Below are 18,078 nucleotides of genomic sequence, written 5' to 3' on the forward strand. Positions count from 1 at the left end.
TTTTAACTTATAAGCGAAAGTAGATTTCGACTTTGTCACTTCATTTAGCACTATTGTCAGTCAGTGGTTACAAGTAATCATTTGATAAATTTTCAACATTCTGTTTAAAGTATTTGGTACATTTCAAGTTTAAACTATTGAATATTACTGAGCCCTGGAATAAACAACTGTTACAATTGTTATTTATTGTTAAGAAGGCCGTTATTAATATTGTTATACATTGTATTACTTAAAGGACACAATTGCTTAATTGTTGCTCAGGCAAACTCTTATGTACTTGTCCGAAATATTGTTTATTATTAAGTATGGTACTGCCTAAATCCAGATGCAGTGTTGGTTATAGGTCCGAATTCAGATGTCTGTATAAATTATTCAGTATTATAAATGTTGTTCATGGTACATGTGAAATTTTTTAAATGCGTAGCATAAATGTTGCATCTATGAAATTTATTAAATTGATGACATATTTGAGAATTAATTATTTGGAAATCTGTAAATGCAATCTGTGCATGTGTTGTTCTACCTTCTGTTAAAAAGCAATTATAGTGCAAATGTATTAAAGTTATTGAAACAAGTACGTGTAATGGCAGTACAAAGATTCGAACCATATTCTTAAATGACATGATTATATCGCTATGTCTGTAGACCACGGGTGCATACACATGTTAATTGTATTATTTAATGCATGTTGTTAATTATTATGATTCTCATCATTGTTGTTGTAAAGTAATTATTATTGTTGTACTTTGTGTCACAGGCTGTAGTTTTTCAATTTCGAGGACGAAATTTTGTCAGTTGGGAGGGTAATGTGAGGCAGGATGCCTCACGACTTGTTTTTATGCAATTGTTTTGCATTGTTTTACAGCCTATCAGTAGTTTTCATTTTTGATGTTAAAATTGTCAGGCTATCTGCAGCTACTTTTAATCACAGTTCATTGTTCTGTAACATTCCAGACATTGACTGATAACCAGTCGCATTGTTAAATTGTTCTTACTAAATTACATTTCAAAATGTTAGAACTCTACTTATGTCATGCTTGTGTCAGTTAGTGAAACTGTAATTCTAGCTTTCACAGGGATTTTCTATAAAAGTACGCAATGTCAGCCTGAGTTATTCAACAGTTCAATCAACAATCACCTGCTGTATTAAATTAAATCGAGGTTTTCATGTAATTGTCCATTGTTGACTTTGTAAAACTTCATAAAAGTTTATGTCAGTTGAAATTTTGACAGTTGTCAACCATCTTGGATTTTTGTACGTATGCACCGGGTGACTAAAATCTCGTACAAGCGGACTGAAATCGCTTCATATTCTGCAGAAATAGTTAACTTTTATTGTCAAGTATTTGATATTTATACTTGGCATGTAGTGTTGATTCGTAGCGTTCTATATTGTTTTATTATTTATTTCTGTCCGACTTTGTTTGTTTACACCAGTTTAGAGGTTAAGCTCCGCCTTATTTGCATATAAGGAAACGTTCGTATCCCGAATGACGTCATGGTCGGCCGAAGTAAGTTCGTAGCATCAACTCGGTTACGGACCTGTCCGGGTATTTCCGACTTTGACCTTATTCAGACTAATTTAGATTCTGGTATTCTTCCTCATTTGCATACCATTGCATTCCCACAAAGGTTAATTTTATTAGACGCTAGAATCATCACTTTGCCTCCGTCTCTCGTATAGAAAGGCTGTTTGTCAGTTTGTTCTTTGACATTTTTTTATTTACGCTTCTAAAACCTATACGAATTATTCAAACTTTGAAACTGCACGGTACTTATTATCATTAAATTATACAGTTATTTTATTAGGAGTATTTGGCTGTTTTTTCTCATAGAAAACTCTGTAATTTTAGAGTTGGTTCTCGGCCCGCCTGCTACACGACTTTTGTCTGATATTTTCATTACTGATTATTTCATTCAGTTATAATTGTTATTGTTAAGGCTTCTCATAAATAAAAAGTTCTTTGAAGCCGAAAGGAACATTGTCAGTATTTTATTTTAAACTTTGAAATGAATTTGAACTCGGGCGCTACAAGCCTTTTAACTTGGGCGCTACCAACCTTTATTCTTGGGCGCTACCAGCCTTGCTTTAGGCGCTACCAGCCTATAGGGACGCGACCAGACCCTAGTTTAGTCAACATATTGTTTATCCCCAAAATGAATAACCTTACAGTATTGTAATTGGTGGACTCAGTCCCCAGACTGTAGTCCCCTTGCCCCTGGTCTGTTTATTATTTTTTTTTTACATTTTTTACCCTAACCCAAGTAAAGTACAGTGACCGGGGCGGGGGCACTACAATATATATCAATTAACTGGTACCGTCGAATGGCCTGGAAGAAAACCTGACTGTTTATCATATATAAGATCATTTGCATGTAAGTAGTTGTATATGTATTTGAACACTACTCGTTCCATGACTTTACCCGCGCAACTTATAAGAGATATAGGGCGGTAGTTTGATGCAATATTTTTATCACCTTTTTTAAAAAGAGGCATTACATGTGCACCTTTCCATAAATCCGGATATATGTTTTCTAGAATTGACCTATTGAAAATAATAATTAATGGTACACAAACTGTTTCACGTGTTTCCTTTAACATGCGATGACTTATTTCATCCGGCCCGTTTGCTTTATTTATGTTAAGGTTAGACAGGACATCAATAGTATCTTGTTCAGTTATTGTGATATTTTGTAGTTGTTTCACAGTTTTTCTAGAAAAAGTTGGTAAACTTGCGAGTCGTCAACATTTGAAACTGACGAAAAATAATCGTTTAAAGTATTAGCTTTCTCAATATCAGTAAAAGAATACGTGCCATTTTCATTCAATAACGGAGGGATAAAATCACATTTTGATGAATTTTCTTTGACGAGCATTTTAACGATTTTCCAATATTGGCGAGGATCATTAGAATTAATATCATTTAGCGTAAATTCAATGTTATTAAAAAACATTTCTTTTGCTTGTTTTTTCATATTGTTAACCTTGTTACGTATTTGTTTGAAACGTATCCAATCGGATGATTTACCAGAGTTTGTCGCTATTCGTTTTAAACGGTCACGTTTTCTAGATGTTTTACGTATTTCAGAATTATACCAGGGTCGGTCTCGTGGGCGGACGGTTACATATTTATAAGGGACGTTCGATTTAACTAAGTCTAGAAACGGTTGGGTAAATTTCAAAGTAGCCGAATTTATATCTTCACTGCGTAGGAAAGACCAGTCAGTGTTACGTATGGATTCGTTTAACGACTCGTAATTAGCATTATTATAATTCCAGACACGTCTTTTGTAAGATGTGTTGGTATCGCCAATCGCTTTAAGATATACGTAGGTGCCATAATGATCACTAATTTGATTGTTGGTTTCGAAAGTACCGGAGTGAAGATATGATATGTTTCTTGTAAGTCCAATGGGGTCCAGTAACGTTCTTGAGTATGTACTAATTCTGGTAGGCTCAGATATGATATTTTCCATATTATTTAAAGTTAAAACATCTCTATATTTGTTATTATTCATGTTTAACGGTCTTCATTAATGTCACCTACTGTTATTATTTTATGGCATAATTCTGTCGCTTGTTCAATGCAAATGTTAAATCTATTCCAAAATTCTACAGGGGTATTAGGTGGGCGAAAAATATTACATAATAGATATGTTTCGTTTTTGTTTCTGAAGTCAACCCACAAAGACTCCGGAAGTAAATATTCTAGTTCTTGGACACGTCTGGATATTAAATGCGGCGAGACATATGTAAGTAGATCACCTGAATGGGCAGAACTGTCTTTTCTGTACAATTTGTCAAATCCATCAAGCATAACTGTATTATCTTGTATATCGATTGACAGTTTGCTTTCTGTAAAACATAAGATGTCATAATCAGAAAAATGTGTTTTTATGTAATCCAGTTTATTTCGTATGCTTCTAATATTTTGATGAAAAGTATATACAAAATACTATAAACGAAAAGTAATAGTTGTATATAAAGATATTCGATTTTGGTACAACTTTCTTTATGTACGATTGTGTACGCAATAAGAAACCTAAAATTGTGTAAATGAAAAAGTGAACTGGACGTATAATAAAGATATACGATTTTGAGAGCCGCTGTAATCTCATATGAAATAGCCCTATAGCCGATCTGTATGAAGCTAGGTCATTCACCTGTTAGGTAATAGATAGATGTTTATAACAAAACAGAGAACGGCTAAAGGGCAATGCATGTAAAAGTAAACTAACAACGGGCAACACACGAGACAGAGTGTGCTTGACAGGCTTAATACCTGAAAAAAAGTTAACAAAAATAAAATGTACAGCGTTGACATTGTGTGGATAGAGAAAAAAAACAACACAAAATAAAAATGAGAACAAAATGAGAACAATTAGAAATATTACCGAAGAACGCTAATTCCTGAATACATTCGATTGTAATGGCCTAGGTGACTCTTTAATTACTAAGCGTGTTTAACTGGGCAAGTGAAAAACGAAACAAACAAACAAAAAAAGAAGAAAGAAGAGGTGAAGTACTCTTAAAACATAGGATTACTATAGTAAGTGTTAACCTGCTGAAAATTCATGGCCAAAAAGAAACAGGTAGCCATAATACTTGAGATACCAACATATTTACTACTTGCTTATTTTACTTTACTTACTAAAACAACATTTTGGAACTATCAGAAAGCGTACTTTTTAGAATAACAAGTTTAAATTTGTGTTTCGATTGCTGATAGAGTATTTTACATTATATTACAATTTTGCACAAATAAAGAGAAAAAAGACAAAGATGATGGAGATTGATGTTACAAAAATAGCAACAACAGCTAAAAAGAGCATAGAGTACTGGTTAATTGGTCTGACAGTTCCTTTATCCATTTTATTATTATTATTATTATTATTATTATTATTATTCGTTGTAACATCATTGAGAAAAGAAAAGAAACTTGTCAACGACTAGTATTACGAACACATTTAAAGATAAAGACATAAGCGCATTGAAGTAATACCATTTGCAATGTCTGTATAGCAGCAGAAAAGTTCATAATTTTATGCAAAGTTATTACAATATTATTCAGTATCATGCAAGTTAACCATACTTTAATACATTAAAGTTCCCGAAGCGTCTTTGACAAAACTATTATGATACATTTAAGCAGTACAGTGGCTTTCTATACAAACTATCCGCATGATAAACGTCAAATGATGCATAATGCAAAATAATTATAGCAGCCGAAAAGCTTTTCAGAAATAAATTTTAGGTTTGAAATAAAACAGTTCGGCTGTACAAAAAACTTTCTTTACAAACTATCTGCATGATTATGATAAACTTCAAATGATGTATAATGCAAAATAATTATGGCAGACAAAAACAATACTTTTCTGAAATAGATTTATGTTTGAAATAAAACATGTAGGCAGCACTGTAGCTTTCTTTACAAACTATCTACAAAATATACTTCAAATGATGCATAATGCAAAGTAATGACAGCAGACGAAAAACATTTCAGAAATAAATTTATGTTTAAAGTAAAACATTTAAGCAGTACAATAGCTTTCTTTACAAACAATCTACATGATTATGATAAAACTTCAAATTTTGCATATTGCAAAACACACTAGCTTTCTATACAAACTATCCATGCATTATACAAAATGATTATAGCAGACGAAAAAAATAAAATAAAATCATTCAAAAAAAAAAAAAAAGAAAGATTTGTTTGAGCACGTATTTATGAATCAATGCTTCATTTCTTTAACCTTTTTTTATTTCTTTTCTTTGATTTTTAAATACGAAATTGAAATAGTGATTCGTTACTTCTTACTAAACAATGCACTAGGTAAGGCGGCTGGCAATTTTAAATGTCGGTATAGTGTATACCGTGTTATAGGATAACCTAATATTTTGTTATGAGTGCATTTTAAGGTATCCGATCCATAAATAGCGCATATTACTTCGGCAGTTATCGGACGATGTCGGTATTTTCCGGAATTTTCATTCAGGAACTTAGTTTTATTTTATTTTTTACATTTTTGAATATCATTTAATAAAACCATTAATAAAAAGACAAATACATAAAGAATTTTTACCAATAGTTTTCCATTATCAAAAAATTACGGAGTTCTCGTCTACTCTCTTACAACGAGATGCAATGGCGGCGCCCATGAAAAAAAACATTGCGAATGCCGATTTAAAAAAAATAAAAAATGATAAACGTTTCACATTAGAATTAACAGTCTATCGTGTGATCATATGGTACGATGGGCGCCAAAAAATTATCATTTATTGTGCTAACAAGACCTGTCGGCTCTGAATATGCTGTGAATAGCCCAAAACATCCGGATTGACGTCATTTCGACATGTGCAATGATCAGGTCTATGAAAGTGGCATATTTACAGATTATCTGTAAATTTACAGATAATCTATAAATCTACAGATTTTTCAGTCTATAAATTTACAGATCAAGTGTTTGAAAACTGCTAAAATCATATTTAGACTCAAAATCGCAGCTTGAAATTTTTTTATTTACTTGTAGTATGCATAAATAAATGTCAATTGTAACTTTTTGTCATTTCTGTTGACTTTGATTTTTCTGAAAATGCCAAAAAATCAAAGTCAACAAAAATGGCTGAAACTCACAAATGACCTTAATTTATGTATACTGAAAATAAACAGATTAATTTCAAGCTGCAGTTTTGAGAATAAATGTAATTTCATCAGTTTTCATACACATAATCTGTAAATTTATAGATAGAAAAGTCTGTTAATTTATAGATTATCTGTAAATTTACAGATAATCTGTAACTATACCACTTTCCTAGACCTGATGATCAGATGATATAGAAAAAGTAGGCATCGAAAACAACGATTGTCCACGAAACGTTTGATTTAGGTAGGTGTTTTATTATTTGCTTGTAAAAAGTCAATGGAAGAAATTTTTATGAGATTATTTATAAATTCATAAATATTTCTACAGGTATATAATTGAAGTGCATGTCAAATGGTACAGTACCACAAAACAGGCAATGTTCCCAAAGGCAGTTGCTAGGGGTCCGGTAACCGGACTTCTAGACCTGGAATCTAGAGGTCCGGTAATCAATACGAATGCTGAGAATGGTATTTACAAAGAGGAGACAGTATTTTATCTTTAAAAACGGGAGAGGATTTCAGAAGTTTACTCTTGTATTTTACTTGTCATTTTAAATGCATTGTAAGTGACAGGAAACAGAAGTATTTATAATTCTTTAGTCCTTGAAAAAATGGATCTCAAGTTCGATAAATTATGAATAGGAATTTGTACGCTGTACATAATCGGAGGCATTTATCAAATAAATATATTCTCCTTATAAACAGTTCTCGGTATTCATACTAATTGGGACAAAATTGGGGGAAAACATGCTTTTTTGCTTTGGAACTGCTTCCTTTTAACGCAGGTAGATTTATACGGGAAACAGCCCTGACACTGATAATACAGCATTAAATAGTACATGTATATTGAATACTGGACCTTTAGACTCCGTGTCTTGAGGTCCGTTTACCGGATCCCTAGCCACTTCCTTTCCCCAAAGGCCAAACCAAAAATTTCAGATGCACTGCAGCACGAAGTAGTAAGCATGTTATTTTGATGAAAAAAAGATCTTAAAATAGGATTTGATAAAATATATGAATTGTGTTGAATAGAGTAATTGATAATTCTTCAAATTTGAATGTAATTTAAACTACTAGCTGGGACTGTTACAAGTACTGTTTATGTATTGATGTTGAAAATTAATACAAGCTACATGTTATATGTACAAAGCTATTACTGCGTTGGTTATAGCCCTTTTGCATCTGTGCGCCATTTGTAAGCGTCAATGTTAAATAAATAAGTTGTAGTGGTGTCCGGTAATATCGCGGGTTCCCTCGTATCGCGGTAATCTCCCTTTGCCGGAAATTCTTCGCCGAGCAGCACCGCATTGACTTACATTTGTAAAGCGGAACCACGGGATTCTGTATACAAACATTTTTTGCAAAATTCCATCGTAAATAGTAAGTATTACTTAGTTTTATCGCAACCATTCAATATCTCAAAATTTTGCATCTGCTCATCACCCCTTCCCACCCATAAACGCTTTTATTTAAATTAAACTAAATCCACAACCTGGACATCTTCAGAAAGTTCGTCTGATACATTGTTTTTATGAATGAAATTATTGCGGTCACACGATGACGCAAGTAGGCGTGTCCCGCAGCTGTCAAAATCAAATACCGCGATATTTGAGAACTATGGGATTGTTAAAGCAGGTCAAGTATGGCTGACATTTTATTGTGTTTTTTACACATTCTCCTCTGGCAGAGAAAGAAAGTCAATTTGCAAGTTATAACAGACAGTTGGTTTAAAGTTTTAATGCAGAAAAAAACTAAAGATCAGACTTTATTGATATGTTATTTATGTTCCGACCGTTAGTACCGCGATACGAGGGAACTCCATCCTACTTGCGAAAAGAGTTATATTAGACCTCAAAAGGTTTGTTATTGGTTTAATTTGATAGATTGAGGTACATCTTATCTGTGCTATGATATGTCTGCGTTTGTATTAATGTTTGTTATGTTTTGAAAAAATGGAATGCTTCTGTAATATGTTTTCGCTACTCAATGAAAATTTATGATGTCAATAAATTTATAATAATTTATATCTGAACAAGTTTTCTTGAACCGAGGATTTGTTAAGTTCGTTTCAGTTTTGACACAGAAGTGTGAATTACATACAGTCTTGGTATATTCTCTAGTATAACATGTATAACATTTGCATTGACTTTCATATTTTTTGTGCTACTGTTACAACCTGTGTTGATGCTATTTTCTCTGAAAGCAAACTGTCAGTAATCTGCAGCCGATTTAGCTACTGTACCAGAAACTTGAAGAAAGGCGTAAAAAGGTAGCTTTTATTTCTCATTTTGCCTTTATTAGGTTCATGCAGAAGAGAGAAATTTGCTGAGTTTAAAATTAACTTTAGATAAATTGTGAAGAGCCGGAGTTGTGACTTTAATTCATGGAGATTTATATTTGAGCCGCGCCATGAGAAAACCAACATAGTGGGTTTGCGACCAGCATGGATCCAGACCAGCCTGCCTGTTCGCTTTCAAAGCCTATTGCAAATAGAGAAACTGTTAGCGAACAGCACGGATCCTGACCAGACTGCGCGGATCCATGCTGGTCGCAAACCCACACCATGTTGGTTTTCTCATGGCGCGGCTCATTTTGTTATTTGAGGTGTGATATGCCAAAGACATATGTGACTTCAGTCTTCATTTTATGATCATGTATATGAGGAAGTTATCTTTCACATAAAATGTGCTGTTATCATTTTGCACATCTCCAGGTAATATATACATGTAAGTCATATACCTTCAAGCTGTGTATTGTTGAAAATGTGATTAAAACTTCTGTCTCACCCAACAATTTAGTGTATTGTTGTTAAAGGTGGTCAATCACATTTAATCAACATTTAATGACATTTTTTACATATTCTGGTAGAGAATTATTTAAGGAACAAAAAGACCGATTACATAGAGTTAGATTCCTATTTGAAATGTATATTTTAATACTTTTATAAAATTTTGTAATTACTCCCCTTTAATATGAAAGTATATAAAAAGCTGGGTATTTCTTTTTATTTCGATACAATGTCTAGTTTTACATTTGCATTTGATAGACATATCAACTATTGAACAATCTGAACCAAAATGCAAGTTTTAAAGCTGTGTGTAGCTTCTGAATTCATTTATTTCCAATCTATCTTGGTTGCGCAACCAAGATAGGCAAAGGGAGGTAATAATAATTTTTCAAACTAGCGTTTCTAATGAATTCCATCTAAATACATATTTTTTAATGCAAATATTTTACAAATATATTACAATATGTCTAATTTCCTTAGGCAAAGTATGTTTATCAAATTTATACTTATGATAAAATAACTCTATCTTGGTTGGGCAACCAGGATAGGAAAATGAAATTTTAAAAATACCTCCAGTGAAAATCTAATTTGTATTAAGTGTTAAGTGAACATAAATGAGTGTAAATGATCAGATGCTAAAGTTTCGAACAAATCCGTTACATGGCCAAAATCTGATTATCCACCTTTAAAATAAACATGTTTAGACTTGTCGTGATCCTTTATTGCATGTCATACATCTTGATGAGGTCGCTTTTATTTATGTACACCCCATTGTCATTGGTCAATGAGGTATATAGTGTCAACACTGTTTGAACTGTCTGCCCATCAGTCCCACATTCTGGTGTACATTCTGATGTACCATTTCCATCCAATTAAAATGAATCTTGTATACTTCATCAACATGAAATGAACATTAGCATATTATCAGAACAGATAATTATTTTTTTAATTATTCCCCGTTTGACTTGACAATATTACATAGATCTGTACAACAGCTTCCGTATTCAAATGAAACTTGGTATATATATCATGAAGCAAACATAAGCATAATGTCGGATTATTATTTTTTGAGTTATGTCCCTTTTTATTATATCACATCTGTATATTGTGTCCTCTGCTTCTACTACATATTTCATGTAATTCAAATGAAACTTGGAATACATCATCAGTATGAAGTGGACATGTGCTTATTGTCTGACCCTATTTTTAGTTAAGTCCCTTTTTGGGACTTAACATTATTACAGCTATATCAGTTCATAACCTTCAGTTTTCATTAAATTCAGAGTTATGCCCTTTTTGAACTTTTTTAATTCATTTTATAAGCATCCTGAAGGGGCATAATTCATACAATATGACATCATTCCTGCTTTTAGTATTTAAAATTAACTCAATTTTATAATATTCCTACTTGATCTTAATGTTGATAATTTGTCTCATTTCAGTGAGCTGCCATTACCAAAGTACCTCAGATATGTAGGAACCATGACATTCGGGCATTTCTGTTCTGTTGAAATAATACTTGAGCTGGAACCATGACATGAAAGAAGACCTTAGGAAATATATGCAAGTGGAGATTGAGACAATAAATTTGTAAAATGAAAAGACTTATGAAGCAAATAGCAAGTTCTGAATGCTTCAAACTAACTGTTAGTAGACTTTGGATGATTTACTGCAAACATAGGGCAAAAAAGACTCAGATACTAATGTATCATAACAGTGCTTACATGCCAAACTTCCAGGGCATCTCTACAGGAGAATTCAGTTGAAAGTCCAGGAGATTTCAGAATTTACATTGTACCTAGTTTAATAGTATAATTAAAAAGATAGTTATGAATTCTTTTTAGTAAATCTGATTCATTTTTAAATCTACAAGGTACTGTCATCATTTGTTGATCTTTGTCAGCTTTGGTCTTGGTTAACATTTTTGCTTATGTTCCTCTTTTCTTCGAAACTATAAGAAATATAGCTTTGAAACTTGGTTCACCTGTTTATCATCATTAGATCACCAAGAGTCATAATTCCCACTTCTGTCACTTTTTGGCAGAATTATGACCTCTTGTGTACCTAGAAAATTTTTCATATCAGTCTACATTTTGCCTAACCTGTTTGTCATACGGCTTTGAAACTTTTACCACTTGTTTACCATCATAATATACATATGTTGGCAAGACTACATACGGTAACTAGGACAAGGACTTTAGCTCAGTTATGGCCCTTTTATGAGAAAGAAATTTGTTAAGTTTCGCATGCGATTCCATATTTTGTCTAAACTGTTTGATATATGGCTTTGAAACTTTGAACAGTCTTGCTTACCATCATGGTCACATATTGCCATATATTGCAAGACTTATCCAAATCCACAAAAACAGGTACATTGTTTGTCTAATTTATTTTTCATCTTTTGTCTGCAAATCTCTGGTAATATTTTGACCCCATACCCCATACTTCCATCAATTCTTCGAATAGTCAAGCGAGCTGTCAACAGACAGCTCTTGTTTGTGAATACAATAAGATCTATTTGCTTTAAAACTTTGTACATTTCTTTACTATCAGTTAGTGAGTAAGAAGGTCAAGAACCATTTATAACACTTTCTATTGCAAATTGTTAAACGTCAATCAATTACAGGCAAGAGTAGGTACCCGCAGGCGTTTCTGTGGTTCATACCAATTTTGACATATTTTAATGAATGTCAGGGGTAATTTTGACAACAAGGGGTTGCTTAAGTATTATGATAGCATGGTTTTTGATAGCTTTAGATTCTGACATTTGAAAGCAGTATGGGTAAAAAAAGAACATGTCAGTAATGTAAATGCTATAATCTTTTTACTGAGGTTTGAAAAACAAAAAGGAGAAATATACTAAGTCTTATTTTGGGCCAATTGTCTCCAGTTTGGATTGATAAGTTTTCATTGAAAACAGCTGTAATAGAACTAAGGTCATTTCATTTGTAACATTTATTGTAAACTACACTACTTTCAAGTCATAATTTGTAATGAATCACAAAATTTTGAAGTAACAAATTTATATTCAATTCCTTTTGATTTTGCATTATTTTTGCTGGTGGGTGGGGTAAGTCTATTTATATCGTGTTTTTTTTCTCTAAAATACAGAATTGCATGTTGTTTTTCTAATGGCTTTTACTTGCAAATATTTTATACTGTCATATTTATAATCTTGAAACATGTAACTGATGGAACATACTGTTTTCAACTTAATAATATGTTATGTTGTTTTATGTACCTGCAAATATTTAGTTATTCGTAAAGCGAAGTTGACAGCTAAAGTTATTGCATTTTATATTTAAAAAATGTATATTAATACTATGTATTGCATCAAACATCTTATAAGATGTTGTTTTGTCTGTTGAAGTAAGCAGTTGTATTACTTAAATGTTTAAATAGAAAAACAGCCAAAAATATGCAACATGTTAGATTAATTTTTGTGCTAACTTCAGCTTTATAAGACATTTTTGATATTGGTTACCTTGATATAGTCCGTCTCGTAAAATTTTAAAATGCATGGTGACCTATACTTTTTAATTTTGTTTTCATCTATATATACAGCTATCTTCATTTTTGAAAAGTTTCAGGAAAGTAAAGAATGTAGAAAGGTCTGTAACTCTTCTTCAAATAATCTAGATTCATAATGGTTTCAGTGATTTATGTATAAATTTACGAGACAAGATTTATATTTTTGTTATTTATCTGCAGATAACTTCGATTAAAATTCAAATGTTTGTATTATTTTTCAATAATATAGTGTTTTGTAGGTCATATAACTATTTGGAATGGAAATCACTTGAAATATTAGCAAAATAAAATTTTGAATTATAAATTTTGGCTATTTTTAGTTTATTTATGTCACATTTTCATGTAAAGGAAAGAATTGTAAGAGTTATCTCCCCAGTTGAGTTATGCTCCTTAATATTTGCGTTTTTCAAACTGCAAAATGGTAAACTTTCATAAAACAGCCAAAAAGGATAACGTTACCAGGCATATAATTTAAGCCATTTATGGATCGGATACCTTAACTGGATTTTCAGAAAAATAATACTCTTAAAAAAATTTATTACGTCATTGGAGTTACCAGCGTGTTTTAATATCGGCTGAACATTTCAAAAAAGGAATAAAAGGGTACAGGAAAGAAAGAAAAAAATCATCGTCTGCTACATTGTAATATAATTGTGTAGGCTATGGACTTAATACACAGGTAAGAGAATTCACTAGACTGTAGCGCGACATACATACAATAGTTTATATAAACATAGTAGTCTACATGTATCACTGATCTGTTGTAAAGGTGTTTACATCCAGGGTCACATTCCAGTACATTTAAATGTAACAATAACACTGACAGCTGTCTAACTTGATGGGAAGGGTCTGCCTTCCCTGATGGCACTGATCGCGTCAATAGATTTAATCACACGTCCTGTGGTCTCACCGTTGAGTTGTACATGAACTTTGCAGCCCGCGATCCAAGTTTTGTCAATAAGTTTGTCGCGTTTCAGTTTCCGGGCTTCATAACCCAGGTATTCGCGATAAGGTGTAAGATTCTCTTGCACAAACAGACCATCGGGTAGACTTTTCCTTGACTTGTATACATTGTCACGTGCCTTGGAATTCGTGAACTTAATAATAACTTTGCGATTTACATTCATCTGGGTTTTATCTTTACGATGACATTTGTCAATGTCAGAACTTTTAATGCTGATTTTGGCTTTTTTAGCAAACTCTAAAATTTTGGTTTCAATTGGCTCGTCGTATCACCAGGAAGGTTTGATATATCTAGGCACATTCTCCTTCCATACTGCGCAAGCTCATCGTGATCGAGCTTGGCTTGTGCCAATTCAGCATTCAGTCTAGCCACTTCTGTATTTAACAGCAATTTCATCCCTTAGAGGCTGAGTTTCCTGTCGCACAATGTCATATATTTCACTGCGCAGTTCTGATATGCATTCCTCTTTCAGGGCCTGTCTAAGGTCTTTTATCAGTATGGGGGCTAATTTAGAGCTAAGGAAGGCAAGGTCTTCTTGACTAAACTGCATAGTGAGTGGGAGGATTTGTCCGAAACTCTTGTCCGAATCTGACTCAACAGCGTCAAAGTAATCAGTCCCTTCTCCCTCACTATCAGCAAAATCGCTTGTATATCCGGGCTTGTTTCTCTTTAGGAGAGGTTTCTGACTCTGGCTCGGGGAAGACTTATATCGTTTTCGCTTTGACTGGATATTGTTTCGCTTGCCCATTTGTCATGGCGGGAACGACATCAATGATCAAGTTCAGGTAAAGAAAGTTCTCAGCAGGTTTCAGAGGTCATTAAAAGTCTATATCACTACATCACATTATAGGTTTCTATTACCTCTCGTCGAGTAAAAATGTATCGCGCTCAGGAATTGGCTGTAAACTGATGTATAACTACATTTTATAGCACAGGTGAAAACTCTGAACCAACTTGTTTACACCGGAAGTTAAAAAAACGAAACAAAAACTGTTTGACTTAGAGAGTGGACGTGCCTTCACATAATACGCACCGCTGGCGTATAAAAAGTACAGCGAAAAACTTGATAGACATAACTTGCTGTCAAAACAAGTTTCCAAGGGTTGCATTTTACACTTTCCTTTTAAACTACAATGCATTGTTGGGTAGTATCAATGCTAAAAATATTTAAATCTGTTGTTGAAAAAACTCTTGAAGTTTCATACAAAAAGAACATGGAAAACATGTAATTGTATACTTACTAGATTTATAATTGTGGACTGTGAACAACTTGCGGCATTAAAATGTTTTCCGAGTACATCCAAAAGAAAGTGACACGTTAACAGCCATTTTTCTTATCAACGACGACTTCCGCCTTATTTGTAATTTTATCCACTGTATACACAAATACATGAAAACTACATCACGGAACAGTTTAAATATTATGTAATCATATACCCGTAATTCATATATTGTTGTAATATGGGTGCAATAAATCAGTGCATAAGTGTTAACATGGTAAATGGCTATGATGACGAGGAACTTTGTATGCTCAAGTCATATCATTATAAATAAAGTTCTCCTCTGATCTGTTCTGATTTTCGATACGGGTCAACTAGCTTAAACAAATTGTAAGATGTTTTATTTATTGTTGCAAATAATGTAAGCGGGTAACTTAATTTCGACTAAAATTGTTTACACAACTTGAACAAAGATTTTTGTGGGGGTCTTTCATTTACAATTATTTCAACAATTATCATCTTCATTGAGTGCATTCATGAGTGAAAAGTATTGATGGTAAAATGTTGTACGGGTTTGGTTACATTATAAAATCTTTGATATCTATCTTGTTTACAGATCAGTTTTTGCTATGATTTTAGTAAGCTTATATTAAAAGGAACTGGCCTCAAGATCGTTCGACAACAAAGCAAAATATTTTATTTATTAAGATTATTTTAGCCAAATCTGGAGGTCAGTGCCTTTAAAGAGCATTTGAATTTTTGTCATGAGTTTTAGACTCTCGGGCAGTCTTGGATTTTGAATTTACGGGAAGACAAAAGGAAATTCAGCATAGGCTGTTTCAAAGTGTTGATACTCTTTTGAATTTATTTACCTATGGAGACTTTTGATATAGACTATAATTGGGGAAATCCCAAAGTCAATGAAAACTGTTAGCCAGCCGGTCAGCCAGCCAGACAGACATATATCTTTATTTTCTACCAATCTAAACAATTTACATGAGGATAAGCTAGCAACAGTATCAGTGACACACAGAAGGTCTTTTTTATATATCAAATGTTGTTGTTTTAAAATAGCCTGGAGGAAAAACATAAATATATTTACTTCTTTTGAGCACTTAACTATCATTTCACACTAAAATTGAATTTTTGTGATTTAAAACATTATATTGATAGATTTTAGCAAAGTACATGCAATTATAATTCGTTGTAGGGAAAAGAAGATACTAGAATTTTTTTCTTTTTCAAATAAATGTTCTTTTTTCTCGAGAGAGACAGTGTCAAGTAGTTGATTAAAAACAAATGGGAAATGATACTTTAGCCTGGAAATATATATTCAAAATTCGTACTTTTTTATACAGCAACTGTACAGTTGTGATAATAATTACGTGTGGTTATCTTTGTTTACAAATAACTCTCATATTATCAAGAATCCAAAACGACGAAAATAAAACAGCTGCATAATTCATTAATCAACGAGAAGGAAACGCAAAAAGTATGTGTATTAATTTAGAAAATTATCCACCAATTGATGTTTTGCACTCATGAATTTATTATTTTGACAAACGAAACAGTTCAACAATGAATGAAAGAAGTCTCTGCGGGAAAGATTCATACCATAATTATCTTTCCCAACATAATTCTAATTATGAGATGCAACGTGTGGCATGTTTACGACATTGTAAACTATTTTTGTAATAATGAATATATCATTTTGATTAAGATTTATACTATTAGTAAAAAAATAAACCGGCGAAAAAGATCACGGAGTATCAGCATTTCAAAAACATAGCCTCCCGAAGCAAATTCTTGAAGCTGTGTAAATGAGGTACAGTTACACAAAATTTCGTAAGAAAATTAAATAAATTGACAAGAGGGACAAAATAAACTAACAACACAGAAGTTCATATGTGCGTGAAAATAGCCAGAGCAGCCAGAGTAGCTAGAGTTCAGCCAGAGTTCAGCCAGAGTTTAGCCAGAGTAGCCAGAGAAGTCAAAACTCTGGTTTCTCTGGCTAGCCAGAGTAGCCAAAGTTCAGCCAGAGAAGTCATAACTCTGGTTACTCTGGCTGACCAGAGTAACCAGAGTTCAGCCAGAGAAGTCATAGCTCTGGTTACTCTGGCTGGCCAGAGTAGTCAGAGTTCAGCCAGAGTAGCCAGAGTTCAGCAAGATTAGTCAAAACTCTGGTTAGTTACTCTGGCTGGCAAGAGTAGCCAGAGTTCATCCAGTATCCAGAACTCTGGTTACTCTGGCTGGCCAGAGTAGCCAGAATTCAACCAGGGTAGGCAGAGTTTCTAGATTTTTAACATGTTCTGGCTATTCTGGTCAGCCAAAGTAGCCACAGTAGCCCGCGTCATCAGGATATCATTTGCTCTGGTTACTCTGGCTGTTTCTAACAGAGTAGCCAGAGTTCAGCCAGAGTAGCTAGAGTTTCTAGGATTTTAACATGTTCTGGCTAGTCTGGTCAGCCAGAGTAGCCAGAGTAACCAGGTTCCATGTTCGCAAAATATTTTCAGTCTTAGCTAAGGTTAATTATGAAACTTAATATGTCATTTCTATCTTAATAGCATATTTATTTTGAGGTACATGTGCTTTTTACTTTCAATTTGGTGCCATTTTTTCAACAGAAGGAATATGAGACAATACACTGGGGATAAAATATGCCATGAATAAGATCCAGAATGGGTCAATGCAAAACAAAAGACCATGACAGCCAGGTCGCACTGCACTAAATCACAGTCCAGTGTGGTATGGCATACAGCCATAGAAGTACTGAAGGTCCAGGATGGATCGGTGTCGCTTCGTCGTATCTACCCTTCGTGGGAGGCAGGTTTCTTTGTAAAATTACAACTTAATAAAAAAGAAAACATACCTAAGCATTATTTACAATGTATATAAACAAACAGACTTTGCATATACCCGTTTATTTTATTT

General features: G+C 33.2%; 1 protein-coding gene across 1 annotated transcript in view; it reads right to left on the bottom strand.

Moving 5' to 3' along the window:
• LOC128558101 (uncharacterized) overlaps positions 1-15,279 on the bottom strand; it is a 71,925-nt gene extending 56,646 nt beyond the window's left edge. Inside the window, exon 1 of the mRNA XM_053546933.1 lies at positions 15,169-15,279. The gene's annotated coding sequence lies outside the window, so the exon portion shown is untranslated. The remainder of the gene's footprint in view (positions 1-15,168) is intronic.
• Between the last annotated feature and the right edge of the window lie 2,799 nt (positions 15,280-18,078).

This window comes from Mercenaria mercenaria, chromosome 6, assembly GCF_021730395.1.
Source record: "Mercenaria mercenaria strain notata chromosome 6, MADL_Memer_1, whole genome shotgun sequence".
NCBI classification, from domain to species: Eukaryota; Metazoa; Mollusca; class Bivalvia; order Venerida; family Veneridae; genus Mercenaria; species Mercenaria mercenaria.